This window comes from Carcharodon carcharias, chromosome 5 (assembly GCF_017639515.1).
Source record: "Carcharodon carcharias isolate sCarCar2 chromosome 5, sCarCar2.pri, whole genome shotgun sequence".
Taxonomy (NCBI): Eukaryota; Metazoa; Chordata; class Chondrichthyes; order Lamniformes; family Lamnidae; genus Carcharodon; species Carcharodon carcharias.
In genome coordinates this window covers 185,011,647-185,036,629 of record NC_054471.1, presented here as the reverse complement: position 1 = coordinate 185,036,629, position 24,983 = coordinate 185,011,647, and the positions used below count along the sequence as shown (strand labels likewise).

At 64.5% G+C, this 24,983-nt stretch overlaps 1 protein-coding gene across 2 annotated transcripts in view; it reads left to right on the top strand.

Annotated features, from left to right (window-relative positions):
* Positions 1-1,953: 1,953 nt before the first annotated feature.
* The window catches only part of dusp23b (dual specificity phosphatase 23b), a 45,291-nt gene continuing 22,261 nt past the window's right edge, over positions 1,954-24,983 (top strand). For both annotated transcript variants that reach the window (XM_041188157.1, XM_041188158.1), the window contains exon 1: positions 1,954-2,070. The gene's annotated coding sequence lies outside the window, so the exon portion shown is untranslated. The remainder of the gene's footprint in view (positions 2,071-24,983) is intronic.

The following is a 24,983-nucleotide window of genomic DNA, read 5'->3' as shown; positions in this document are numbered from 1 at the left end:
CAGACCATCCTGGTGGGGAGTGGAGCTGTAGAGGGATTGGATGTCCATGGTGAAGAGGAGGTGGTTAGGGCCAGGGAACTGGAAATTGTTGATATGACATAGGGCATCAGAGGAATCACAGATGTAGGCATGAAGAGACTGGACAAGGGGAGAGAGTGGATTCAAGATAGGGAGAAATGAGTTCTGTGGGGCAGTAACAGGCTGACACAATTAGTCTGCTGGGACAGTCCTGGTTGTGGAAGGAGGTAAAAGCGGGCTGTCTGGGATTGGGAGACTTTGAGGTTGGAAGCTGTGGAGGGAATGTTTCCAGAGGGGATGAAGTCCTGAAAACAATGGCTTGTTGTTCGGTGGTGCGGTCATGGTCCAGGGGAGGTAGGAAGTGCCTGAGAGTTGGCGCTCAGCCTCTGTGAGGTAGAATTCAGTACACCAGACAACAGCACCATCCTTGTTATGCAGCATTTGAGGTGAACGGCATATGTGCTTTTAAGAGGAAATTACAAAAGTGCATAGAGGAGAAAGGAATAGATGGATATGTGGATGGGAGGAGGCTTATGGTGATGAATAAACGCTGGCAGCTTAGATGCGATGGGCCGAATGGCCTCCTGTGCTGCAACCGTTCCATGAGTTTGACCAAGCGCTTAGCCATGTCTCCGTGACCTTCCGTTTCATTCGGCTGCTGTGAGGCCCCTTGGACTGTTTCATTGCCTTATAAACATGTAGAGAGGCGATTATTGGACTGAATATTGAATTCAACACCTTTAAGTCTTGAGCTCCCTCCTCCACCCCCACCCCCACCCCCACCCCCTTTCTGTTTCTTCCCCCTTCCTTTTCTTTTTTCCAATAATTTATATAGATTTTTTTCCCCACCTATTTCCATTAATTTTAAATCTTTTATGCCCTGCTAGCCTTTCCACCCCACCCCCACTAGAGCTGTACCTTGAGTGCCCTACCATCCATTCTTAATTAGCACATTCGTTTAGATAATATCACCAACTTCAGCACCTCTGTGGAGAAGAAGAGTTGACGTTTCGAGTCCTCATGACCCTTCAACAGAACTAGGTGAATCCAAGGAGAGGGGTGAAATATAACCTGGTTTAAAGTTGGGGAGGGGGGGTGGGTGGGGTGGGTGGTGGGGGGTTGGGTGGGGGGAGAGAAGTGGAAGGGGGTGTGGTTGTAGGGACAAGCAAGCAGTGATAGGAGCAGATAATCAAAAGATGTCACAGACAAAAGAAAAGAACACAGAGGTGTTCAAGTTGGTGATATTATCTAAACGAATGTGCTAATTAAGAATGGATGACTGGAGGAACAGCACCTCATTTTCTGACTAGGCACTTTACAGCCTTCCGGACTGAATATTGTATTCAACAACTTTAGGTCTTGAACTCCCTCCTCCATCCCCACCCCCTCTCTGTTTCTTCCCCCTTCCTTTTGTTTTTTTCCAATAATTTATATAGATTTTTCTTTTCCCACCTATTTCCATTATTTTTAAATTTTTTATGCCCCCCACCCCCAATAGAGCTATACCTTGAGTGCCTGAGTGTCCTACCATCCATTCTTAATTAGCACATTCGTTTAGATAATATCACCAACTTCTGTGTTCTTTTGTCTGTGACATCTTTTGATGATCAGCTCCAATCACTGCTTGCTTGTACCTACAACCACACCACCGCCCCCACCCCCCCCTCCACTTCTCCCCTCCCTCCCTCAAACCAGCTTATATTTCACCCCTTCCTTGGATTCACCTAGTCCTGCTGAAGGGTCATGAGGACTCGAAACGTCAACTATTTTCTTCTCCGCCGATGCTGCCAAACCTGCTGAGTTTTTCCAGGTAATTCTGGTTTTGTTTTGGATTTGCAGCATCCGCAGTTTTTCGTTTTTAATCTATGGTTATTGGTTCATCCCGTCGACGCGACCCGCCTTCCATCCTGTGACGCTGCCTGACTCTGTGCTCCGATTGGCTGCAGATGTGACTCGCAGTGTTGCCGATTCCACCACCCCCCCGCCACTATTGTTGGGAGTGGGGGACGGGTTTGGTGCTGAGGCCGGAATCCTGCAGAGGGCTTGGAACAGGTAGGTGTCTAACTTGTGGTAAGACGACACAGAGACACTGTCAAAAAGTATCCCACAACTGTTACGTTTGCAGCTGTTACATTTACAGCTGTCGGCATTGGTGATCGCTTTTGCTGTGAACTGAGGTTAAGTTGCTGGGCAGGGCAGCAAGTACTTCATTAAAACTGTGGTTTCCCGGTGCAGGGCAGGTAGAAGAGGGGCACCCTAACGGTTACCGAAGGAGCCCAAGGTAACTCGTTGCTAAACACCCCCTTTATTTGCTTCTGCCTCGTTCAACCCTGATGAATATGGCGGATCCACAGCTTTGCAAGGAGGTGTTTTTATTTTCCCCTTCCTGGGGACGGATACGTTCTAATTTGGACAACCGTTGGTTAGTTTCACTACGACCAGACCCATTGGAGCAAATATTTAAGTTTAATCCTTTGATCCGCGGGGCAGCATTTTAATATCAAATAATAACAGAAAATGCCGCAACTAACTCAGCAGCGGGCCAGGCAGCATCGGTGATGAGAAACGGAGATCGCCTTCAGGTCCCAGGACTTTTCACCGGAACTGCAGAAAAGATAGAAATAGATAGATGGGTTTGAGCCAGTGGAAAGGGGAGGTGATATGAGGATGGAGAGTAGGAGAGATTAAGTGATAAAAGACAAAGGGAGTGGTAATGGGAATAGGAAATAAACAAAAGCTGTATCCGCTAAGATAAAAGCAACAAAAGTTCTGTTGAAGAGTCATACGGATTCGATGCGTTGACTGTGTCCCCCTCCACAGATGCTGTCAGACCCGCTGAGTTTTTCCAGCTATTTTTGTTTGTGCACAGGATGTATCCGGATGAGGTGTGAATAGCTGCATAGCATCAATCCAAATGTAACATGAAGGGATGCAGAAAAAGGCAAAACTAAGCGAGCAAAATAAGGGAAACAAGATGGAGCAAACTTTATGATCTGGAGGGTGGGGAGAGTGAAGGAGAGCATGTGTGTGAGGGGCAGGGAGAGTGTGTGTGAGGGGCAGATAGAGTGAGGGAGAGTGTGTGTGAGGGGCAGAAAGAGTGAGGGAGAGTGTGTGTGAGGGGCAGATAGAGTGAGGGAGAGTGTGCGTGAGGGGCAGATAGAGTGAGGGAGAGTGTGCGTGAGGGGCAGATAGAGTGAGGGAGAGTGTGTGTGAGGGGCAGGGAGAGTGAGGGAGAGTGTGTGTGAGGGGCAGGGAGAGTGAGGGAGAGTGTGTGTGAGGGGCAGGGAGAGTGAGGGAGAGTGTGTGTGAGGGGCAGGGAGAGTGAGGGAGAGTGTGTGTGTGAGGGGCAGGGAGAGTGAGGGAGAGTGTGTGTGTGAGGGGCAGGGAGAGTGAGGGAGAGTGTGTGTGTGAGGGGCAGGGAGAGTGAGGGAGAGTGTGTGTGTGAGGGGCAGGGAGAGTGAGGGAGATTGTGTGTGTGTGAGGGGCAGGGAGAGTGAGGGAGATTGTGTGTGTGTGAGGGGCAGGGAGAGTGAGGGAGAGTGTGTGTGTGTGAGGGGCAGGGAGAGTGAGGGAGATTGTGTGTGTGTGAGGGGCAGGGAGAGTGAGGGAGAGTGTGTGTGTGAGGGGCAGGGAGAGTGAGGGAGAGTGTGTGTGTGAGGGGCAGGGAGAGTGAGGGAGAGTGTGTGTGTGAGGGGCAGGGAGAGTGAGGGAGAGTGTGTGTGTGAGGGGCAGGGAGAGTGAGGGAGAGTGTGTGTGTGAGGGGCAGGGAGAGTGAGGGAGAGTGTGTGTGTGAGGGGCAGGGAGAGTGAGGGAGAGTGTGTGTGTGAGGGGCAGGGAGAGTGAGGGAGAGTGTGTGTGTGAGGGGCAGGGAGAGTGAGGGAGAGTGTGTGTGTGAGGGGCAGGGAGAGTGAGGGAGAGTGTGTGTGTGAGGGGCAGGGAGAGTGAGGGAGAGTGTGTGTGTGAGGGGCAGGGAGAGTGAGGGAGAGTGTGTGTGTGAGGGGCAGGGAGAGTGAGGGAGAGTGTGTGTGTGAGGGGCAGGGAGAGTGAGGGAGAGTGTGTGTGTGAGGGGCAGGGAGAGTGAGGGAGAGTGTGTGTGTGAGGGGCAGGGAGAGTGAGGGAGAGTGTGTGTGTGAGGGGCAGGGAGAGTGAGGGAGAGTGTGTGTGTGAGGGGCAGGGAGAGTGAGGGAGAGTGTGTGTGTGAGGGGCAGGGAGAGTGAGGGAGAGTGTGTGTGTGAGTGGCGGGGAGAGTGAGGGAGAGTGTGTGTGTGAGTGGCGGGGAGAGTGTGTGTATGAGGGGCGGAGAGAGTGAGGGAGAGTGTGTGTGTGAGTGGCGGGGAGAGTGAGGGAGAGTGTGTGTGTGAGTGGCGGGGAGAGTGAGGGAGAGTGTGTGTGTGAGGGGCAGGGAGAGTGTGTGTATGAGGGGCGGAGAGGGTGAGGGAGAGAGTGTGTGTGAGGGGAGGGTGAGGGAGAGTGTGTGTGTGAGGGGCAGGGAGGGTGAGGGAGAGTGTGTGTGTGAGGGGCGGGGAGGGTGAGGGAGAGTGTGTGTGTGAGGGGCGGGGAGGGTGAGGGAGAGTGTGTGTGTGAGGGGCAGGGAGAGTGTGTGTATGAGGGGCGGAGAGAGTGAGGGAGAGTGTGTGTGTGAGTGGCGGGGAGAGTGAGGGAGAGTGTGTGTGTGAGTGGCGGGGAGAGTGAGGGAGAGTGTGTGTGTGAGGGGCAGGGAGAGTGTGTGTATGAGGGGCGGAGAGGGTGAGGGAGAGAGTGTGTGTGAGGGGAGGGTGAGGGAGAGTGTGTGTGTGAGGGGCAGGGAGGGTGAGGGAGAGTGTGTGTGTGAGGGGCGGGGAGGGTGAGGGAGAGTGTGTGTGTGAGGGGCGGGGAGGGTGAGGGAGAGTGTGTGTGTGAGGGGCGGGGAGGGTGAGGGAGAGTGTGTGTGTGAGGGGCGGGGAGGGTGAGGGAGAGTGTGTGTGTGAGGGGCGGGGAGGGTGAGGGAGAGTGTGTGTGTGAGGGGCGGGGAGGGTGAGGGAGAGTGTGTGTGTGAGGGGCGGGGAGGGTGAGGGAGAGTGTGTGTGTGAGGGGCGGGGAGGGTGAGGGAGAGTGTGTGTGTGAGGGGCGGGGAGGGTGAGGGAGAGTGTGTGTGTGAGGGGCGGGGAGGGTGAGGGAGAGTGTGTGTGTGAGGGGCGGGGAGGGTGAGGGAGAGTGTGTGTGTGAGGGGCGGGGAGGGTGAGGGAGAGTGTGTGTGTGAGGGGCGGGGAGGGTGAGGGAGAGTGTGTGTGAGGGGCGGGGAGGGTGAGGGAGAGTGTGTGTGTGAGGGGCGGGGAGGGTGAGGGAGAGTGTGTGTGTGAGGGGCGGGGAGGGTGAGGGAGAGTGTGTGTGTGAGGGGCGGGGAGGGTGAGGGAGAGTGTGTGTGTGAGGGGCAGGGAGAGTGTGTGTATGAGGGGCGGAGAGGGTGAGGGAGAGAGTGTGTGTGAGGGGAGGGTGAGGGAGAGTGTGTGTGTGAGGGGCAGGGAGGGTGAGGGAGAGTGTGTGTGTGAGGGGCGGGGAGGGTGAGGGAGAGTGTGTGTGTGAGGGGCGGGGAGGGTGAGGGAGAGTGTGTGTGTGAGGGGCGGGGAGGGTGAGGGAGAGTGTGTGTGTGAGGGGCGGGGAGGGTGAGGGAGAGTGTGTGTGTGAGGGGCGGGGAGGGTGAGGGAGAGTGTGTGTGTGAGGGGCGGGGAGGGTGAGGGAGAGTGTGTGTGTGAGGGGCGGGGAGGGTGAGGGAGAGTGTGTGTGTGAGGGGCGGGGAGGGTGAGGGAGAGTGTGTGTGTGAGGGGCGGGGAGGGTGAGGGAGAGTGTGTGTGTGAGGGGCGGGGAGGGTGAGGGAGAGTGTGTGTGTGAGGGGCGGGGAGGGTGAGGGAGAGTGTGTGTGTGAGGGGCGGGGAGGGTGAGGGAGAGTGTGTGTGTGAGGGGCGGGGAGGGTGAGGGAGAGTGTGTGTGAGGGGCGGGGAGGGTGAGGGAGAGTGTGTGTGTGAGGGGCGGGGAGGGTGAGGGAGAGTGTGTGTGTGAGGGGCGGGGAGGGTGAGGGAGAGTGTGTGTGTGAGGGGCGGGGAGGGTGAGGGAGAGTGTGTGTGTGAGGGGCGGGGAGGGTGAGGGAGAGTGTGTGTGTGAGGGGCGGGGAGGGTGAGTGTGTGTGTGTGTGTGAGGGGCGGGGAGGGTGAGTGTGTGTGTGTGTGTGAGGGGCGGGGAGGGTGAGTGAGTGCGTGTGTGAGGGGCGGGGAGGGTGAGGGTGAGTGCGTGTGTGAGGGGCGGGGAGGGTGAGGGAGAGTGCGTGTGTGAGGGGCGGGGAGGGTGAGGGTGAGTGCGTGTGTGAGGGGCGGGGAGGGTGAGGGAGAGTGCGTGTGTGAGGGGCGGGGAGGGTGAGGGAGAGTGCGTGTGTGAGGGGCGGGGAGGGTGAGGGAGAGTGCGTGTGTGAGGGGCGGGGAGGGTGAGGGAGAGTGCGTGTGTGAGGGGCGGGGAGGATGAGGGAGAGTGCGTGTGTGAGGGGCGGGGAGGGTGAGGGAGAGTGCGTGTGTGAGGGGCGGGGAGGGTGAGGGAGAGTGCGTGTGTGAGGGGCGGGGAGGGTGAGGGAGAGTGCGTGTGTGAGGGGCGGGGAGGGTGAGGGAGAGAGTGTGTGTGTGAGGGGCGGGGAGGGTGAGGGAGAGAGTGTGTGTGTGAGGGGTGGGGAGAGTGAGGGAGAGCATGTGTGAGGGGTGGGGAGAGTGAGGGAGAGCGTGTGTGTGAGGGGCGGGGAGGGTGCACGTGTGTGAGGGGCGGGGAGGGTGCACGTGTGTGAGGGGCGGGGAGGGTGCACGTGTGTGAGGGGCGGGGAGGGTGTGTGCGTGTGTGTGTGAGGGGCGGGGAGGGTGTGTGTGCGTGTGTGTGTGAGGGGCGGGGAGGGTGAGTGTGTGTGTGTGTGTGAGGGGCGGGGAGGGTGAGGGTGAGTGTGTGTGTGAGGGGTGGGGAGGGTGAGTGTGTGTGTGAGGGGCGGGGAGGGTGAGTGTGTGTGTGTGTGTGAGGGGCGGGGAGGGTGAGTGTGTGTGTGTGTGTGAGGGGCGGGGAGGGTGAGGGTGAGGGTGAGTGTGTGTGTGAGGGGTGGGGAGGGTGAGTGTGTGTGTGAGGGGCGGGGAGGGTGAGTGTGTGTGTGTGTGTGAGGGGCGGGGAGGGTGAGTGTGTGTGTGTGTGTGAGGGGCGGGGAGGGTGAGTGTGTGTGTGTGTGTGAGGGGCGGGGAGGGTGAGTGAGTGTGTGTGTGAGGGGCGGGGAGGGTGAGGGTGAGTGTGTGTGTGAGGGGCGGGGAGGGTGAGGGTGAGTGCGTGTGTGAGGGGCGGGGAGGGTGAGGGAGAGTGCGTGTGTGAGGGGCGGGGAGGGTGAGGGAGAGTGCGTGTGTGAATGGCGGGGAGGGTGAGGGAGAGTGCGTGTGTGAGGGGCGGGGAGGGTGAGGGAGAGTGCGTGTGTGAGGGGCGGGGTGGGTGAGGGAGAGTGCGAGTGTGAGGGGCGGGGAGGGTGAGGGAGAGTGCGTGTGTGAGGGGCGGGGAGGGTGAGGGAGAGTGCGTGTGTGAGGGGCGGGGAGGGTGAGGGAGAGTGCGTGTGTGAGGGGCGGGGAGGGTGAGGGAGAGTGCGTGTGTGAGGGGAGGGTGAGGGAGAGTGTGTGTGTGAGGGGCGGGGAGGGTGAGGGAGAGAGTGTGTGTGTGAGGGGCGGGGAGGGTGAGGGAGAGAGTGTGTGTGTGAGGGGTGGGGAGAGTGAGGGAGAGCATGTGTGAGGGGTGGGGAGAGTGAGGGAGAGCGTGTGTGTGAGGGGCGGGGAGGGTGCACGTGTGTGAGGGGCGGGGAGGGTGCACGTGTGTGAGGGGCGGGGAGGGTGCACGTGTGTGAGGGGCGGGGAGGGTGTGTGTGCGTGTGTGTGTGAGGGGCGGGGAGGGTGTGTGTGCGTGTGTGTGTGAGGGGCGGGGAGGGTGTGTGTGCGTGTGTGTGTGAGGGGCGGGGAGGGTGAGTGTGTGTGTGAGGGGCGGGGAGGGTGAGTGTGTGTGTGAGGGGCGGGGAGGGTGAGTGTGTGTGTGAGGGGCGGGGAGGGTGAGTGTGTGTGTGAGGGGCGGGGAGGGTGAGTGTGTGTGTGAGGGGCGGGGAGGGTGAGTGTGTGTGTGTGAGGGGCGGGGAGGGTGAGTGTGTGTGTGTGAGGGGCGGGGAGGGTGAGTGTGTGTGTGTGAGGGGCGGGGAGGGTGAGTGTGTGTGTGTGAGGGGCGGGGAGGGTGAGTGTGTGTGTGTGTGTGAGGGGCGGGGAGGGTGAGTGTGTGTGTGTGAGGGGCGGGGAGGGTGAGTGTGTGTGTGTGAGGGGCGGGGAGGGTGAGTGTGTGTGTGTGAGGGGCGGGGAGGGTGAGTGTGTGTGTGTGAGGGGCGGGGAGGGTGAGTGTGTATGTGTGAGGGGCGGGGAGGGTGAGTGTGTGTGTGTGAGGGGCGGGGAGGGTGAGTGTGTGTGTGTGAGGGGCGGGGAGGGTGAGTGTGTGTGTGTGAGGGGCGGGGAGGGTGTGTGTGTGTGTGAGGGGCGGGGAGGGTGAGTGTGTGTGTGTGAGGGGCGGGGAGGGTGAGTGTGTGTGTGTGAGGGGCGGGGAGGGTGAGTGTGTGTGTGTGAGGGGCGGGGAGGGTGAGTGTGTGTGTGTGAGGGGCGGGGAGGGTGAGTGTGTGTGTGTGAGGGGCGGGGAGGGTGAGTGTGTGTGTGTGAGGGGCGGGGAGGGTGAGTGTGTGTGTGTGAGGGGCGGGGAGGGTGAGTGTGTGTGTGTGAGGGGCGGGGAGGGTGAGTGTGTGTGTGTGAGGGGCGGGGAGGGTGAGTGTGTGTGTGTGAGGGGCGGGGAGGGTGAGTCTGTGTGTGTGAGGGGCGGGGAGGGTGAGTGTGTGTGTGTGAGGGGCGGGGAGGGTGAGTGTGTGTGTGTGAGGGGCGGGGAGGGTGAGTGTGTGTGTGTGTGAGGGGCGGGGAGGGTGAGTGTGTGTGTGTGTGTGAGGGGCGGGGAGGGTGAGTGTGTGTGTGTGTGTGTGAGGGGCGGGGAGGGTGAGTGTGTGTGTGTGTGTGTGAGGGGCGGGGAGGGTGAGTGTGTGTGTGTGTGTGTGTGTGTGTGAGAGGGGCGGGGAGGGTGAGTGTGTGTGTGTGTGTGAGGGGCGGGGAGGGTGAGTGTGTGTGTGTGTGTGTGTGAGGGGCGGGGAGGGTGAGTGTGTGTGTGTGTGTGTGTGAGGGGCGGGGAGGGTGTGTGTGTGTGTGTGTGAGGGGCGGGGAGGGTGAGTGTGTGTGTGTGTGTGTGAGGGGCGGGGAGGGTGAGGGTGAGTGTGTGTGTGTGTGTGTGAGGGGCGGGGAGGGTGAGTGTGTGTGTGTGTGTGTGAGGGGCGGGGAGGGTGAGTGTGTGTGTGTGTGTGTGAGGGGCGGGGAGGGTGAGTGTGTGTGTGTGTGTGTGTGAGGGGCGGGGAGGGTGAGTGTGTGTGTGTGTGTGTGTGTGAGGGGCGGGGAGGGTGAGTGTGTGTGTGTGTGTGTGAGGGGCGGGGAGGGTGAGTGTGTGTGTGTGTGTGTGAGGGGCGGGGAGGGTGAGTGTGTGTGTGTGTGTGTGAGGGGCGGGGAGGGTGTGTGTGTGTGTGTGTGAGGGGCGGGGAGGGTGAGTGTGTGTGTGTGTGTGTGTGTGTGAGGGGCGGGCAGGGTGAGTGTGTGTGTGTGTGTGAGGGGCGGGGAGGGTGTGTGTGTGTGTGTGAGGGGCGGGGAGGGTGAGTGTGTGTGTGTGTGAGGGGCGGGGAGGGTGAGTGTGTGTGTGTGTGAGGGGCGGGGAGGGTGAGTGTGTGTGTGTGAGGGGCGGGGAGGGTTAGTGTGTGTGTGTGTGAGGGGCGGGGAGGGTGAGTGTGTGTGTGTGTGAGGGGCGGGGAGGGTGAGTGTGTGTGTGTGTGAGGGGCGGGGAGGGTGAGTGTGTGTGTGAGGGGCGGGGAGGGTGAGTGTGTGTGTGAGGGGCGGGGAGGGTGTGTGTGTGTGTGAGGGGCGGGGAGGGTGTGTGTGTGTGTGAGGGGCGGGGAGGGTGTGTGTGTGTGTGAGGGGCGGGGAGGGTGTGTGTGTGTGTGAGGGGCGGGGAGGGTGTGTGTGTGTGTGAGGGGCGGGGAGGGTGTGTGTGTGTGTGAGGGGCGGGGAGGGTGTGTGTGTGTGTGAGGGGCGGGGAGGGTGTATGTGTGTGTGAGGGGCGGGGAGGGTGTATGTGTGTGTGTGTGTGAGGGGCGGGGAGGGTGAGTGTGTGTGTGTGAGGGGCGGGGAGGGTGAGTGTGTGTGTGTGAGGGGCGGGGAGGGTGAGTGTGTGTGTGAGGGGCGGGGAGGGGGAGGGTGAGTGTGTGTGTGAGGGGCGGGGAGGGGGAGGGTGAGTGTGTGTGTGAGGGGCGGGGAGGGTGAGGGTGAGTGTGTGTGTGAGGGGCGGGGAGGGTGAGGGTGAGTGTGTGTGTGAGGGGCGGGGAGGGTGAGGGTGAGTGTGTGTGTGAGGGGCGGGGAGGGTGTGTGTGTGTGTGTGAGGGGCGGGGAGGGTGAGTGTGTGTGTGTGAGGGGCGGGGAGGGTGAGTGTGTGTGTGTGAGGGGCGGGGAGGGTGAGTGTGTGTGTGTGAGGGGCGGGGAGGGTGAGTGTGTGTGTGTGAGGGGCGGGGAGGGTGAGTGTGTGTGTGTGAGGGGCGGGGAGGGTGAGTGTGTGTGTGTGAGGGGCGGGGAGGGTGAGTGTGTGTGTGTGAGGGGCGGGGAGGGTGAGTGTGTGTGTGAGGGGCGGGGAGGGTGAGTGTGTGTGTGTGAGGGGCGGGGAGGGTGAGTGTGTGTGTGAGGGGCGGGGAGGGTGAGTGTGTGTGTGAGGGGCGGGGAGGGTGAGTGTGTGTGTGAGGGGCGGGGAGGGTGAGTGTGTGTGTGAGGGGCGGGGAGGGTGAGGGAGAGTGTGTGTGTGAGGGGCGGGGAGGGTGAGGGAGAGTGTGTGTGAGGGGCGGGGAGGGTGAGGGAGAGTGTGTGTGTGAGGGGCGGGGAGGGTGAGGGAGAGTGTGTGTGTGAGGGGCGGGGAGGGTGAGGGAGAGTGTGTGTGTGAGGGGCGGGGAGGGTGAGGGAGAGTGTGTGTGTGAGGGGCTGGGAGGGTGAGGGAGAGTGTGTGTGTGAGGGGCGGGGAGGGTGAGGGAGAGTGTGTGTGTGAGGGGCGGGGAGGGTGAGTGTGTGTGTGTGTGTGAGGGGCGGGGAGGGTGAGTGTGTGTGTGTGTGTGAGGGGCGGGGAGGGTGAGTGAGTGCGTGTGTGAGGGGCGGGGAGGGTGAGGGTGAGTGCGTGTGTGAGGGGCGGGGAGGGTGAGGGTGAGTGCGTGTGTGAGGGGCGGGGAGGGTGAGGGAGAGTGCGTGTGTGAGGGGCGGGGAGGGTGAGGGAGAGTGCGTGTGTGAGGGGCGGGGAGGGTGAGGGTGAGTGCGTGTGTGAGGGGCGGGGAGGGTGAGGGAGAGTGCGTGTGTGAGGGGCGGGGAGGGTGAGGGAGAGTGCGTGTGTGAGGGGCGGGGAGGGTGAGGGAGAGTGCGTGTGTGAGGGGCGGGGAGGGTGAGGGAGAGTGCGTGTGTGAGGGGCGGGGAGGGTGAGGGAGAGTGCGTGTGTGAGGGGCGGGGAGGGTGAGGGAGAGTGCGTGTGTGAGGGGCGGGGAGGGTGAGGGAGAGTGCGTGTGTGAGGGGCGGGGAGGGTGAGGGAGAGTGCGTGTGTGAGGGGCGGGGAGGGTGAGGGAGAGTGCGTGTGTGAGGGGCGGGGAGGGTGAGGGAGAGTGCGTGTGTGAGGGGCGGGGAGGGTGAGGGAGAGTGGTGTGTGAGGGGCGGGGAGGGTGAGGGAGAGTGCGTGTGTGAGGGGCGGGGAGGGTGAGGGAGAGTGCGTGTGTGAGGGGCGGGGAGGGTGAGGGAGAGAGTGTGTGTGTGAGGGGCGGGGAGGGTGAGGGAGAGAGTGTGTGTGTGAGGGGTGGGGAGAGTGAGGGAGAGCATGTGTGAGGGGTGGGGAGAGTGAGGGAGAGCGTGTGTGTGAGGGGCGGGGAGGGTGCACGTGTGTGAGGGGCGGGGAGGGTGCACGTGTGTGAGGGGCGGGGAGGGTGCACGTGTGTGAGGGGCGGGGAGGGTGCACGTGTGTGAGGGGCGGGGAGGGTGTGTGCGTGTGTGTGTGAGGGGCGGGGAGGGTGTGTGTGCGTGTGTGTGTGAGGGGCGGGGAGGGTGAGTGTGTGTGTGTGTGTGAGGGGCGGGGAGGGTGAGGGTGAGTGTGTGTGTGAGGGGTGGGGAGGGTGAGTGTGTGTGTGAGGGGCGGGGAGGGTGAGTGTGTGTGTGTGTGAGGGGCGGGGAGGGTGAGTGTGTGTGTGTGTGTGAGGGGCGGGGAGGGTGAGGGTGAGGGTGAGTGTGTGTGTGAGGGGTGGGGAGGGTGAGTGTGTGTGTGAGGGGCGGGGAGGGTGAGTGTGTGTGTGTGTGTGAGGGGCGGGGAGGGTGAGTGTGTGTGTGTGTGTGAGGGGCGGGGAGGGTGAGTGTGTGTGTGTGTGTGAGGGGCGGGGAGGGTGAGTGAGTGTGTGTGTGAGGGGCGGGGAGGGTGAGGGTGAGTGTGTGTGTGAGGGGCGGGGAGGGTGAGGGTGAGTGCGTGTGTGAGGGGCGGGGAGGGTGAGGGAGAGTGCGTGTGTGAGGGGCGGGGAGGGTGAGGGAGAGTGCGTGTGTGAGGGGCGGGGAGGGTGAGGGAGAGTGCGTGTGTGAGGGGCGGGGAGGGTGAGGGAGAGTGCGTGTGTGAGGGGGGGGGTGGGTGAGGGAGAGTGCGAGTGTGAGGGGCGGGGAGGGTGAGGGAGAGTGCGTGTGTGAGGGGCGGGGAGGGTGAGGGAGAGTGCGTGTGTGAGGGGCGGGGAGGGTGAGGGAGAGTGCGTGTGTGAGGGGCGGGGAGGGTGAGGGAGAGTGCGTGTGTGAGGGGAGGGTGAGGGAGAGTGTGTGTGTGAGGGGCGGGGAGGGTGAGGGAGAGAGTGTGTGTGTGAGGGGCGGGGAGGGTGAGGGAGAGAGTGTGTGTGTGAGGGGTGGGGAGAGTGAGGGAGAGCGTGTGTGTGAGGGGCGGGGAGGGTGCACGTGTGTGAGGGGCGGGGAGGGTGCACGTGTGTGAGGGGCGGGGAGGGTGCACGTGTGTGAGGGGCGGGGAGGGTGTGTGTGCGTGTGTGTGTGAGGGGCGGGGAGGGTGTGTGTGCGTGTGTGTGTGAGGGGCGGGGAGGGTGAGTGTGTGTGTGAGGGGCGGGGAGGGTGAGTGTGTGTGTGAGGGGCGGGGAGGGTGAGTGTGTGTGTGAGGGGCGGGGAGGGTGAGTGTGTGTGTGAGGGGTGGGGAGGGTGAGTGTGTGTGTGAGGGGCGGGGAGGGTGAGTGTGTGTGTGAGGGGCGGGGAGGGTGAGTGTGTGTGTGTGAGGGGCGGGGAGGGTGAGTGTGTGTGTGTGAGGGGCGGGGAGGGTGAGTGTGTGTGTGTGAGGGGCGGGGAGGGTGAGTGTGTGTGTGTGAGGGGCGGGGAGGGTGAGTGTGTGTGTGTGAGGGGCGGGGAGGGTGAGTGTGTGTGTGTGAGGGGCGGGGAGGGTGAGTGTGTGTGTGTGAGGGGCGGGGAGGGTGAGTGTGTGTGTGTGAGGGGCGGGGAGGGTGAGTGTGTGTGTGTGAGGGGCGGGGAGGGTGAGTGTGTGTGTGTGAGGGGCGGGGAGGGTGAGTGTGTGTGTGTGAGGGGCGGGGAGGGTGAGTGTGTGTGTGTGAGGGGCGGGGAGGGTGAGTGTGTGTGTGTGAGGGGCGGGGAGGGTGAGTGTGTGTGTGTGAGGGGCGGGGAGGGTGAGTGTGTGTGTGTGAGGGGCGGGGAGGGTGAGTGTGTGTGTGTGAGGGGCGGGGAGGGTGAGTGTGTGTGTGAGGGGCGGGGAGGGTGAGTGTGTGTGTGTGAGGGGCGGGGAGGGTGAGTGTGTGTGTGTGAGGGGCGGGGAGGGTGAGTGTGTGTGTGTGAGGGGCGGGGAGGGTGAGTGTGTGTGTGTGTGTGTGAGGGGCGGGGAGGGTGAGTGTGTGTGTGTGTGTGAGGGGCGGGGAGGGTGAGTGTGTGTGTGTGTGTGTGAGGGGCGGGGAGGGTGAGTGTGTGTGTGTGTGTGTGTGTGAGGGGCGGGGAGGGTGAGTGTGTGTGTGTGTGTGTGTGTGAGGGGCGGGGAGGGTGAGTGTGTGTGTGTGTGTGAGGGGCGGGGAGGGTGAGTGTGTGTGTGTGTGTGTGTGTGTGAGGGGCGGGGAGGGTGTGTGTGTGTGTGTGTGTGAGGGGCGGGGAGGGTGAGTGTGTGTGTGTGTGTGTGAGGGGCGGGGAGGGTGAGGGTGAGTGTGTGTGTGTGTGTGTGAGGGGCGGGGAGGGTGAGTGTGTGTGTGAGGGGCGGGGAGGGTGAGTGTGTGTGTGAGGGGCGGGGAGGGTGAGTGTGTGTGTGAGGGGCGGGGAGGGTGAGTGTGTGTGTGAGGGGCGGGGAGGGTGAGTGTGTGTGTGAGGGGCGGGGAGGGTGAGTGTGTGTGTGAGGGGCGGGGAGGGTGAGTGTGTGTGTGAGGGGCGGGGAGGGTGAGTGTGTGTGTGAGGGGCGGGGAGGGTGAGTGTGTGTGTGAGGGGCGGGGAGGGTGAGTGTGTGTGTGAGGGGCGGGGAGGGTGTGTGTGTGTGTGAGGGGCGGGGAGGGTGTGTGTGTGTGTGAGGGGCGGGGAGGGTGTGTGTGTGTGTGAGGGGCGGGGAGGGTGTATGTGTGTGTGTGAGGGGCGGGGAGGGTGTATGTGTGTGTGTGAGGGGCGGGGAGGGTGAGTGTGTGTGTGAGGGGCGGGGAGGGTGAGTGTGTGTGTGAGGGGCGGGGAGGGTGAGTGTGTGTGTGTGAGGGGCGGGGAGGGTGAGTGAGTGTGTGAGGGGCGGGGAGGGTGAGTGTGTGTGTGAGGGGCGGGGAGGGTGAGTGTGTGTGAGGGGCGGGGAGGGTGAGTGTGTGTGTGAGGGGCGGGGAGGGTGAGTGTGTGTGTGAGGGGCGGGGAGGGTGAGTGTGTGTGTGAGGGGCGGGGAGGGTGAGTGCGTGTGTGTGTGAGGGGAGGGGAGGGTGAGTGAGTGTGTGTGAGGGGCGGGGAGGGTGAGTGAGTGTGTGTGAGGGGCGGGGAGGGTGAGTGAGTGTGTGTGTGAGGGGCGGGGAGGGTGAGTGAGTGTGTGTGTGAGGGGCGGGGAGGGTGAGTGAGTGTGTGTGTGAGGGGCGGGGAGGGTGAGTGAGTGTGTGTGTGAGGGGCGGGGAGGGTGAGTGAGTGTGTGTGTGAGGGGCGGGGAGGGTGAGTGAGTGTGTGTGTGAGGGGCGGGGAGGGTGAGTGAGTGTGTGTGTGAGGGGCGGGGAGGGTGAGTGAGTGTGTGTGTGAGGGGCGGGGAGGGTGAGTGAGTGTGTGTGTGAGGGGCGGGGAGGGTGAGTGAGTGTGTGTGTGAGGGGCGGGGAGGGTGAGTGAGTGTGTGTGTGAGGGGCGGGGAGGGTGAGTGAGTGTGTGTGTGAGGGGCGGGGAGGGTGAGTGAGTGTGTGTGTGAGGGGCGGGGAGGGTGAGTGAGTGTGTGTGTGAGGGGCGGGGAGGGTGAGTGAGTGTGTGTGTGAGGGGCGGGGAGGGTGAGTGAGTGTGTGTGTGAGGGGCGGGGAGGGTGAGTGAGTGTGTGTGTGAGGGGCGGGGAGAGGGTGTGTGTGAGGGGCGGGGAGAGGGTGTGTGTGTTTGAGGGGCGGGGAGGGTGCGCGTGTGAGGGTGGGGAGGGTGAGGGAGAGGGTGTGTGTGAGGGGCGGAGAGAGGGTGTGTGTCAGGGGCGGAGAGAGGGTGTGTGTGAGGGGCGGGGAGAGGGTGTGTGTGAGGGGCGGGGAGAGGGTGTGTGTGAGGGGCGGGGAGAGGGTGTGTGTGAGGGGCGCGGAGAGGGTGTGTGTGAGGGGCGGGGAGGCTGAGGGTGTGTGTGAGGGTGGGGAGGGTGGGGAGGGTGAGGGAGAGTGTGAGGGGTGGGGAGAGTGTGTGTGTGTGGGGCGGGCAGCGCAAGCGAAGGAGGGTGTGTGAGAGGGGCTGGGAGGATGAGGGTGAGTGTGTGTGTGTGAGGGGCGGGGAGGTTGAGTGTGTGTGTGAGGGGCGGGGAGGTTGAGTGTGTGTGTGAGGGGCGGGGAGGTTGAGTGTGTGTGTGAGGGGCGGGGAGGTTGAGTGTGTGTGTGAGGGGCGGGGAGGTTGAGTGTGTGTGTGAGGGGCGGGGAGGGTGAGTGTGTGTGTGAGGGGCGGGGAGGGTGAGGGAGAGAGTGTGTGTGTGAGGGGTGGGGAGTGAGGGAGAGCATGTGTGAGGGGTGGGGAGAGTGAGGGAGAGCGTGTGTGTGAGGGGCGGGGAGGGTGCGTGTGTGTGAGGGGCGGGGAGGGTGCACGTGAGTGAGGGGCGGGGAGGGTGCACGTGAGTGAGTGGCGGGGAGGGTGCACGTGTGTGAGGGGCGGGGAGGGTGCACGTGTGTGAGGGGCGGGGAGGGTGCACGTGTGTGAGGGGCGGGGAGGGTGTGTGTGTGTGTGTGTGTGTGTGGGGCGGGGAGGGTGTGTGTGTGTGTGTGTGTGTGTGTGAGGGGCGGGGAGGGTGCACGTGTGTGAGGGGCGGGGAGGGTGCACGTGTGTGAGGGGCGGGGAGGGTGCACGTGTGTGAGGGGCGGGGAGGGTGCACGTGTGTGAGGGGCGGGGAGGGTGCACGTGTGTGAGGGGCGGGGAGGGTGCACGTGTGTGAGGGGCGGGGAGGGTGCACGTGTGTGAGGGGCGGGGAGGGTGCACGTGTGTGAGGGGCGGGGAGGGTGCACGTGTGTGAGGGGCGGGGAGGGTGCACGTGTGTGAGGGGCGGGGAGGGTGCACGTGTGTGGGGGGCGGGGAGGGTGCACGTGTGTGAGGGGCGGGGAGGGTGCACGTGTGTGAGGGGCGGGGAGGGTGCACGTGTGTGAGGGGCGGGGAGGGTGCACGTGTGTGAGGGGCGGGGAGGGTGCACGTGTGTGAGGGGCGGGGAGGGGGTGTGTGTGTGTGTGAGGGGCGGGGAGGGTGAGTGTGTGTGTGAGGGGCGGGGAGGGTGAGTGTGTGTGTGAGGGGCGGGGAGGGTGAGTGTGTGTGTGAGGGGCGGGGAGGGTGAGTGTGTGTGTGAGGGGCGGGGAGGGTGTGTGTGTGTGTGAGGGGCGGGGAGGGTGAGTGTGTGTGTGAGGGGCGGGGAGGTTGAGTGTGTGTGTGAGGGGCGGGGAGGGTGAGTGTGTGTGTGAGGGGCAGGGAGGGTGAGGGAGAGCATGTGTGAGGGGCCGGGAGAGTGAGGGAGAGCGTGTGTGTGAGGGGCGGGGAGGGTGCACGTGTGTGAGGGGCGGGGAGGGTGTACGTGTATGAGGGGCGGGGAGGGTGTGTGTGTGTGTGTGTGAGGGGCGGGGAGGGGGTGTGTGTGTGTGTGTGTGAGGGGCGGGGAGGGTGCACGTGTGTGAGGGGCGGGGAGGGTGCACGTGTGTGAGGGGCGGGGAGGGTGCACGTGTGTGAGGGGCGGGGAGGGTGCACGTGTGTGAGGGGCGGGGAGGGTGCACGTGTGTGAGGGGCGGGGAGGGTGCACGTGTGTGAGGGGCGGGGAGGGTGCACGTGTGTGAGGGGCGGGGAGGGTGCACGTGTGTGAGGGGCGGGGAGGGTGCACGTGTGTGAGGGGCGGGGAGGGTGCACGTGTGTGAGGGGCGGGGAGGGTGTGTGTGTGTGTGTGTGAGGGGCGGGGAGGGTGTGTGTGTGTGTGTGTGAGGGGCGGGGAGGGGGTGAGTGTGTGTGTGAGGGGGGGGGAGGGTGTGAGTGTGTGTGTGAGGGGAGTGGAGGGTGAGTGTGTGTGTGAGGGGCGGGGAGGGTGAGTGTGTGTGTGAGGGGCGGGGAGGGTGTGTGTGTGTGTGTGTGGGGCGGGGAGGGTGAGTGTGTGTGTGTGAGGGGCGGGGAGGGTGAGTGTGTGTGTGAGGGGCGGGGAGGGTGAGTGTGTGTGTGAGGGGCGGGGAGGGTGAGTGTGTGTGTGAGGGGCGGGGAGGGTGAGTGTGTGTGTGAGGGGCGGGGAGGGTGAGTGTGTGTGTGAGGGGCGGGGAGGGTGAGTGTGTGTGTGAGGGGCGGGGAGGGTGAGTGTGTGTGTGAGGGGCGGGGAGGGTGAGTGTGTGTGTGAGGGGCGGGGAGGGTGAGTGTGTGTGTGAGGGGCGGGGAGGGTGAGTGTGTGTGTGAGGGGCGGGGAGGGTGAGTGTGTGTGTGAGGGGCGGGGAGGGTGAGTGTGTGTGTGAGGGGCGGGGAGGGTGAGTGTGTGTGTGAGGGGCGGGGAGGGTGAGTGTGTGTGTGAGGGGCGGGGAGGGTGAGTGTGTGTGTGAGGGGCGGGGAGGGTGAGTGTGTGTGTGAGGGGCGGGGAGGAAGAGTGTGTGTGTGAGGGGCGGGGAGGGTGAGTGTGTGTGTGAGGGGCGGGGAGGGTGAGTGTGTGTGTGAGGGGCGGGGAGGGTGAGTGTGTGTGTGAGGGGCGGGGAGGGTGTGTGTGTGTGAGGGGCGGGGAGGGTGAGTGAGTGTGTGTGTGAGGGGCGGGGAGGGTGAGTGAGTGTGTGTGAGGGGCGGGGAGGGTGAGTGAGTGTGTGTGTGTGAGGGGCGGGGAGGGTGAGTGAGTGTGGGTGTGAGGGGCGGGGAGGGTGAGTGAGTGTGGGTGTGAGGGGCGGGGAGTGTGTGTGTGAGGGGCGGGGAGTGTGTGTGTGAGGGGCGGGGATTGTGAGTGAGTGTGTGTGTGAGGGGCGGGGAGGGTGAGTGAGTGTGTGTGTGAGGGGCGGGGAGGGTGAGTGAGTGTGTGTGTGAGGGGCGGGGAGAGGGTGTGTGTGAGGGGCGGGGAGGGTGAGTGTGTGTGAGGGGCGGGGAGGGTGAGTGTGTGTGTGAGGGGCGGGGAGGGTGAGTGTGTATGTGAGGGGCGGGGAGGGTGAGTGTGTGTGTGAGGGGCGGGGAGGGTGAGTGTGTGTGTGAGGGGCAGGGAGGGTGAGTGTGTGTGTGAGGGGCGGGGAGGGTGAGGGTGTGTGTGAGGGGCGGGGAGGGTGCACGTGTGAGGGTGGGGAGGGTGAGGGAGAGGGTGTGTGTGAGGGGCGGGGAGAGGGTGTGTGTGAGGGGCGGGGAGAGGGTGTGTGTGAGGGGCGGGGAGAGGGTGTGTGTGAGGGGCGGGGAGAGGGTGTGTGTGAGGGGCGGGGAGAGGGTGTGTGTGAGGGGCGGGGAGAGGGTGTGTGTGAGGGGCGGGGAGAGGGTGTGTGTGAGGGGCGGGGAGGCTGAGGGTGTGTGTGAGGGGTGGGGAGGGTGTGCGTGTGAGGGTGGGGAGGGTGAGGGAGAGTGTGAGGGGTGGGGAGAGTGTGTGTGTGAGGGGCGGGCAGCGCAAGCGAAGGAGGGTGTGTGAGAGGGGCTGGGAGGATGAGGGTGAGTGTGTGTGTGTGAGGGGCGGGGAGGGTGAGTGCGTGTGTGAGGGGCGGGGAGGGTGAGTGCGTGTGTGAGGGGCGGGGAGGGTGAGTGCGTGTGTGAGGGGCGGGGAGGTTGAGTGTGTGTGTGGGGGCGGGGAGGTTGAGTGTGTGTGTGAGGGGCGGGGAGGTTGAGTGTGTGTGTGAGGGGCGGGGAGGTTGAGTGTGTGTGTGAGGGGCGGGGAGGGTGAGTGTGTGTGTGAGGGGCGGGGAGGGTGAGGGAGAGAGTGTGTGTGTGAGGGGTGGGGAGTGAGGTAGAGCATGTGTGAGGGGTGGGGAGAATGAGGGAGAGCGTGTGTGTGAGGGGCGGGGAGGGTGCGTGTGTGTGAGGGGCGGGGAGGGTGCGTGTGTGTGAGGGGCGGGGAGGGTGCACGTGTGTGAGGGGCGGGGAGGGTGCACGTGTGTGAGGGGCGGGGAGGGTGCACGTGTGTGAGGGGCGGGGAGGGTGCACGTGTGTGAGGGGCGGGGAGGGTGTGTGTGTGTGTGTGAGGGGCGGGGAGGGTGAGTGTGTGTGTGAGGGGCGGGGAGGGTGTGTGTGTGTGAGGGGCGGGGAGGGTGTGTGTGTGTGAGGGGCGGGGAGGGTGAGTGTGTGTGTGAGGGGCGGGGAGGGTGAGTGTGTGTGTGTGAGGGGCGGGGAGGGTGAGTGTGTGTGTGAGGGGCGGGGAGGGTGAGTGTGTGTGTGAGGGGCGGGGAGGGTGAGTGTGTGTGTGAGGGGCGGGGGGGGGTGTGTGTGTGTGTGTGTGAGGGGCGGGGAGGGTGAGTGTGTGTGTGAGGGGCGGGGAGGGTGAGTGTGTGTGTGAGGGGCGGGGAGGGTGAGTGTGTGTGTGAGGGGCGGTGGGGGGTGTGTGTGTGTGTGTGTGAGGGGCGGGGAGGGTGAGTGTGTGTGTGAGGGGCGGTGAGGGTGAGTGTGTGTGTGAGGGGCGGGGAGGGTGAGTGTGTGTGTGAGGGGCGGGGAGGGTGAGTGTGTGTGTGAGGGGCGGGGAGGGTGAGTGTGTGTGTGAGGGGCGGGGAGGGTGAGTGTGTGTGTGAGGGGCGGGGAGGGTGAGTGTGTGTGTGAGGGGCGGGGAGGGTGAGTGTGTGTGTGAGGGGCGGGGAGGGTGAGTGTGTGTGTGAGGGGCGGGGAGGGTGAGTGTGTGTGTGAGGGGCGGGGAGGGTGAGTGTGTGTGTGAGGGGCGGGGAGGGTGAGTGTGTGTGTGAGGGGCGGGGAGGGTGAGTGTGTGTGTGAGGGGCGGGGAGGGTGAGTGTGTGTATGAGGGGCGGGGAGGGTGAGTGTGTGTGTCAGGGGCGGGGAGGGTGAGTGTGTGTGTGAGGGGCGGGGAGCGTGTGTGTGTGTGTGTGTGTGTGTGTGTGTGTGTGTGTGTGTGTGTGTGTGTGTGTGTGTGTGAGAGGGGCGGGGAGGGTGAGTGTGTGTGTGAGGGGCGGGGAGGTGAGTGTGTGTGTGAGGGGCGGGGAGGGTGAGTGAGTGTGTGTGTGAGGGGCGGGGAGGGTGAGTGAGTGTGTGTGTGAGGGGCGGGGAGGGTGAGTGAGTGTGTGTGTGAGGGGCGGGGAGGGTGAGTGAGTGTGTGTGTGAGGGGCGGGGAGGGTGAGTGAGTGTGTGTGTGAGGGGCGGGGAGGGTGATTGAGTGTGTGTGTGAGGGGCGAGGAGGGTGAGTGAGTGTGTGTGTGAGGGGCGGGGAGGGTGAGTGAGTGTGTGTGAGGGGCGGGGAGGGTGAGTGAGTGTGTGTGTGAGGGGCGGGGAGGGTGAGTGAGTGTGTGTGTGAGGGGCGGGGAGGGTGAGTGAGTGTGTGTGTGAGGGGCGGGGAGGGTGAGTGAGTGTGTGTGTGAGGGGCGGGGAGGGTGAGTGAGTGTGTGTGTGAGGGGCGGGGAGGGTGAGTGAGTGTGTGTGTGAGGGGCGGGGAGGGTGAGTGAGTGTGTGTGTGAGGGGCGGGGAGGGTGAGTGAGTGTGTGTGTGAGGGGCGGGGAGGGTGAGTGAGTGTGTGTGTGAGGGGCGGGGAGGGTGAGTGAGTGTGTGTGTGAGGGGCGGGGAGGGTGAGTGAGTGTGTGTGTGAGGGGCGGGAAGGGTGAGTGAGTGTGTGTGTGAGGGGCGGGGAGGGTGAGTGAGTGTGTGTGTGAGGGGCGGGGAGGGTGAGTGAGTGTGTGTGTGAGGGGCGGGGAGGGTGAGTGAGTGTGTGTGTGAGGGGCGGGGAGGGTGAGTGAGTGTGTGTGTGAGGGGCGGGGAGGGTGAGTGAGTGTGTGTGTGAGGGGCGGGGAGGGTGAGTGAGTGTGTGTGTGAGGGGCGGGGAGGGTGAGTGAGTGTGTGTGTGAGGGGCGGGGAGGGTGAGTGAGTGTGTGTGTGAGGGGCGGGGAGGGTGAGTGAGTGTGTGTGTGAGGGGCGGGGAGGGTGAGTGAGTGTGTGTGTGAGGGGCGGGGAGGGTGAGTGAGTGTGTGTGTGAGGGGCGGGGAGGGTGAGTGAGTGTGTGTGTGAGGGGCGGGGAGGGTGAGTGAGTGTGTGTGTGAGGGGCGGGGAGGGTGAGTGAGTGTGTGTGTGAGGGGCGGGGAGGGTGAGTGAGTGTGTGTGTGAGGGGCGGGGAGGGTGAGTGAGTGTGTGTGTGAGGGGCGGGGAGGGTGAGTGAGTGTGTGTGTGAGGGGCGGGGAGGGTGAGTGAGTGTGTGTGTGAGGGGCGGGGAGGGTGAGTGAGTGTGTGTGTGAGGGGGGGGAGGGTGAGTGAGTGTGTGTGTGAGGGGCGGGGAGGGTGAGTGAGTGTGTGTGTGAGGGGCGGGGAGGGTGAGTGAGTGTGTGTGTGAGGGGCGGGGAGGGTGAGTGAGTGTGTGTGTGAGGGGCGGGGAGGGTGAGTGAGTGTGTGTGTGAGGGGCGGGGAGGGTGAGTGAGTGTGTGTGTGAGGGGCGGGGAGGGTGCGTGAGTGTGTGTGTGAGGGGCGGGGAGGGTGCGTGAGTGTGTGTGTGAGGGGCGGGGAGGGTGCGTGAGTGTGTGTGTGAGGGGCGGGGAGGGTGAGTGAGTGTGTGTGTGAGGGGCGGGGAGGGTGAGTGAGTGTGTGTGTGAGGGGCGGGGAGGGTGAGTGAGTGTGTGTGTGAGGGGCGGGGAGGGTGAGTGAGTGTGTGTGTGAGGGGCGGGGAGGGTGAGTGAGTGTGTGTGTGAGGGGCGGGGAGGGTGAGTGAGTGTGTGTGTGAGGGGCGGGGAGGGTGAGTGAGTGTGTGTGTGAGGGGCGGGGAGGGTGAGTGAGTGTGTGTGTGAGGGGCGGGGAGGGTGAGTGAGGGTGTGTGTGAGGGGCGGGGAGGGTGAGTGAGGGTGTGTGTGAGGGGCGGGGAGGGTGAGTGAGGGTGTGTGTGAGGGGCGGGGAGGGTGAGTGAGTGTGTGTGTGAGGGGCGGGGAGGGTGAGTGAGTGTGTGTGTGAGGGGCGGGGAGGGTGAGTGAGTGTGTGTGTGAGGGGCGGGGAGGGTGAGTGAGTGTGTGTGTGAGGGGCGGGGAGGGTGCGTGAGTGTGTGTGTGAGGGGCTGGGAGGGTGCGTGAGTGTGTGTGTGAGGGGCGGGGAGGGTGCGTGAGTGTGTGTGTGAGGGGCGGGGAGGGTGAGTGAGTGTGTGTGTGAGGGGCGGGGAGGGTGAGTGAGTGTGTGTGTGAGGGGCGGGGAGGGTGAGTGAGTGTGTGTGTGAGGGGCGGGGAGGGTGAGTGAGTGTGTGTGTGAGGGGCGGGGAGGGTGAGTGAGTGTGTGTGTGAGGGGCGGGGAGGGTGAGTGAGGGTGTGTGTGAGGGGCGGGGAGGGTGAGTGAGGGTGTGTGTGAGGGGCGGGGAGGGTGAGTGAGGGTGTGTGTGAGGGGCGGGGGGGGTGAGTGAGGGTGTGTGTGAGGGGCGGGGAGGGTGAGTGAGGGTGTGTGTGAGGGGCGGGGAGGGGGTGTGTGTGAGGGGCGGGGAGGGGGTGTGTGTGAGGGGCGGGGAGGGGATGTGTGTGAGGGGCGGGGAGGGGGTGTGTGTGAGGGGCGGGGAGGGGGTGTGTGTGAGGGGCGGGGAGGGGGTGTGTGTGAGGGGCTGGGAGGGGGTGTGTGTGAGGGGCGGGGAGAGGGTGTGTGTGAGGGGCGGGGAGAGGGTGTGTGTGAGGGGCGGGGAGAGGGTGTGTTTGAGGGGCGGGGAGGCTGAGGGTGTGTGTGAGGGGCGGGGAGGGTGTGCGTGTGAGGGTGGGGAGGGTGAGGGAGAGTGTGATGGGTGGGGAGAGTGTGTGTGTGTGGTGCGGGCAGCGCAAGCGACGGAGGGTGTGTGAGAGGGGCTGGGAGGATGAGGGTGAGTGTGTGTGTGTGAGGGGCGGGGAGGGTGAGTGTGTGTGAGGGGCGGGGAGGGTGAGTGTGTGTGTGAGGGGCGGGGAGGGTGAGTGTGTGTGTGAGGGGCGGGGAGGGTGAGTGTGTGTGTGAGGGGCGGGGAGGGTGAGTGTGTGTGTCAGGGGCGGGGAGGGTGAGTGTGTGTGTGAGGGGCGGGGAGCGTGTGTGTGTGTGTGTGTGTGTGTGTGTGTGTGTGTGTGTGTGTGTGTGAGGGGCGGGGAGGGTGAGTGTGTGTGTGAGGGGCGGGGAGGGTGAGTGTGTGTGTGAGGGGCGGGGAGGGTGAGTGTGTGTGTGAGGGGCGGGGAGGGTGAGTGTGTGGGTGAGGGGCGGGGAGGGTGAGTGTGTGGGTGAGGGGCGGGGAGGGTGAGTGTGTGGGTGAGGGGCGGGGAGGGTGAGTGTGCGGGTGAGGGGCGGGGAGGGTGAGTGTGCGGGTGAGGGGCGGGGAGGGTGAGTGTGCGGGTGAGGGGCGGGGAGGGTGAGTGTGTGGGTGAGGGGCGGGGAGGGTGAGTGTGTGGGTGAGGGGTGGGGAGGGTGAGTGTGTGGGTGAGGGGCGGGGAGGGTGAGTGTGTGGGTGAGGGGCGGGGAGGGTGAGTGTGTGGGTGAGGGGCGGGGAGGGTGAGTGTGTGGGTGAGGGGCGGGGAGGGTGAGTGTGTGGGTGAGGGGCGGGGAGGGTGAGTGTGTGGGTGAGGGGCGGGGAGGGTGAGTGTGTGGGTGAGGGGCGGGGAGGGTGAGGGAGGGGATGCGTGGCGGGACAGTGAGGGAGGGAGGGTGTTTGAATGTGTCTATATGTGGGAGGATGCAGTGTTATGTGCAGTCCTGTGGGGCTGTATGTGCAGGCTCGCCGAGCTTTGGAGGCCATGTGGGGCCGGGAGGTGGTGTCCTGTGTGTGTGCGGAGCTTAGGAGAAGGGCGCCTGCGTAATTGTGACGGGGGAGCGGGGGCGTGTGTGTGTGAGCGAGTGGGAGGGGGCCTGTGTTTGTACAGAGCAGGAGGGCGGGATCCTTGGTCGGGGCATTTGTGTGGGCAGGGGGCAGGGAGTCGGGCGGTGGAGGTGGGATCGTGAGCTGATGGCATCCCTGCGCGGTGGGTGGGGTCGTTTCTGTGTGTGTGTGGGAGGGGTCACGTGAGCAGAGCGTGCGGGGAGGGTTTCTGTGTCTGTGCTGAGCAGGGTTGCTGGGCCTGCGGGGAGGGTTGGGGGATGCAGGGT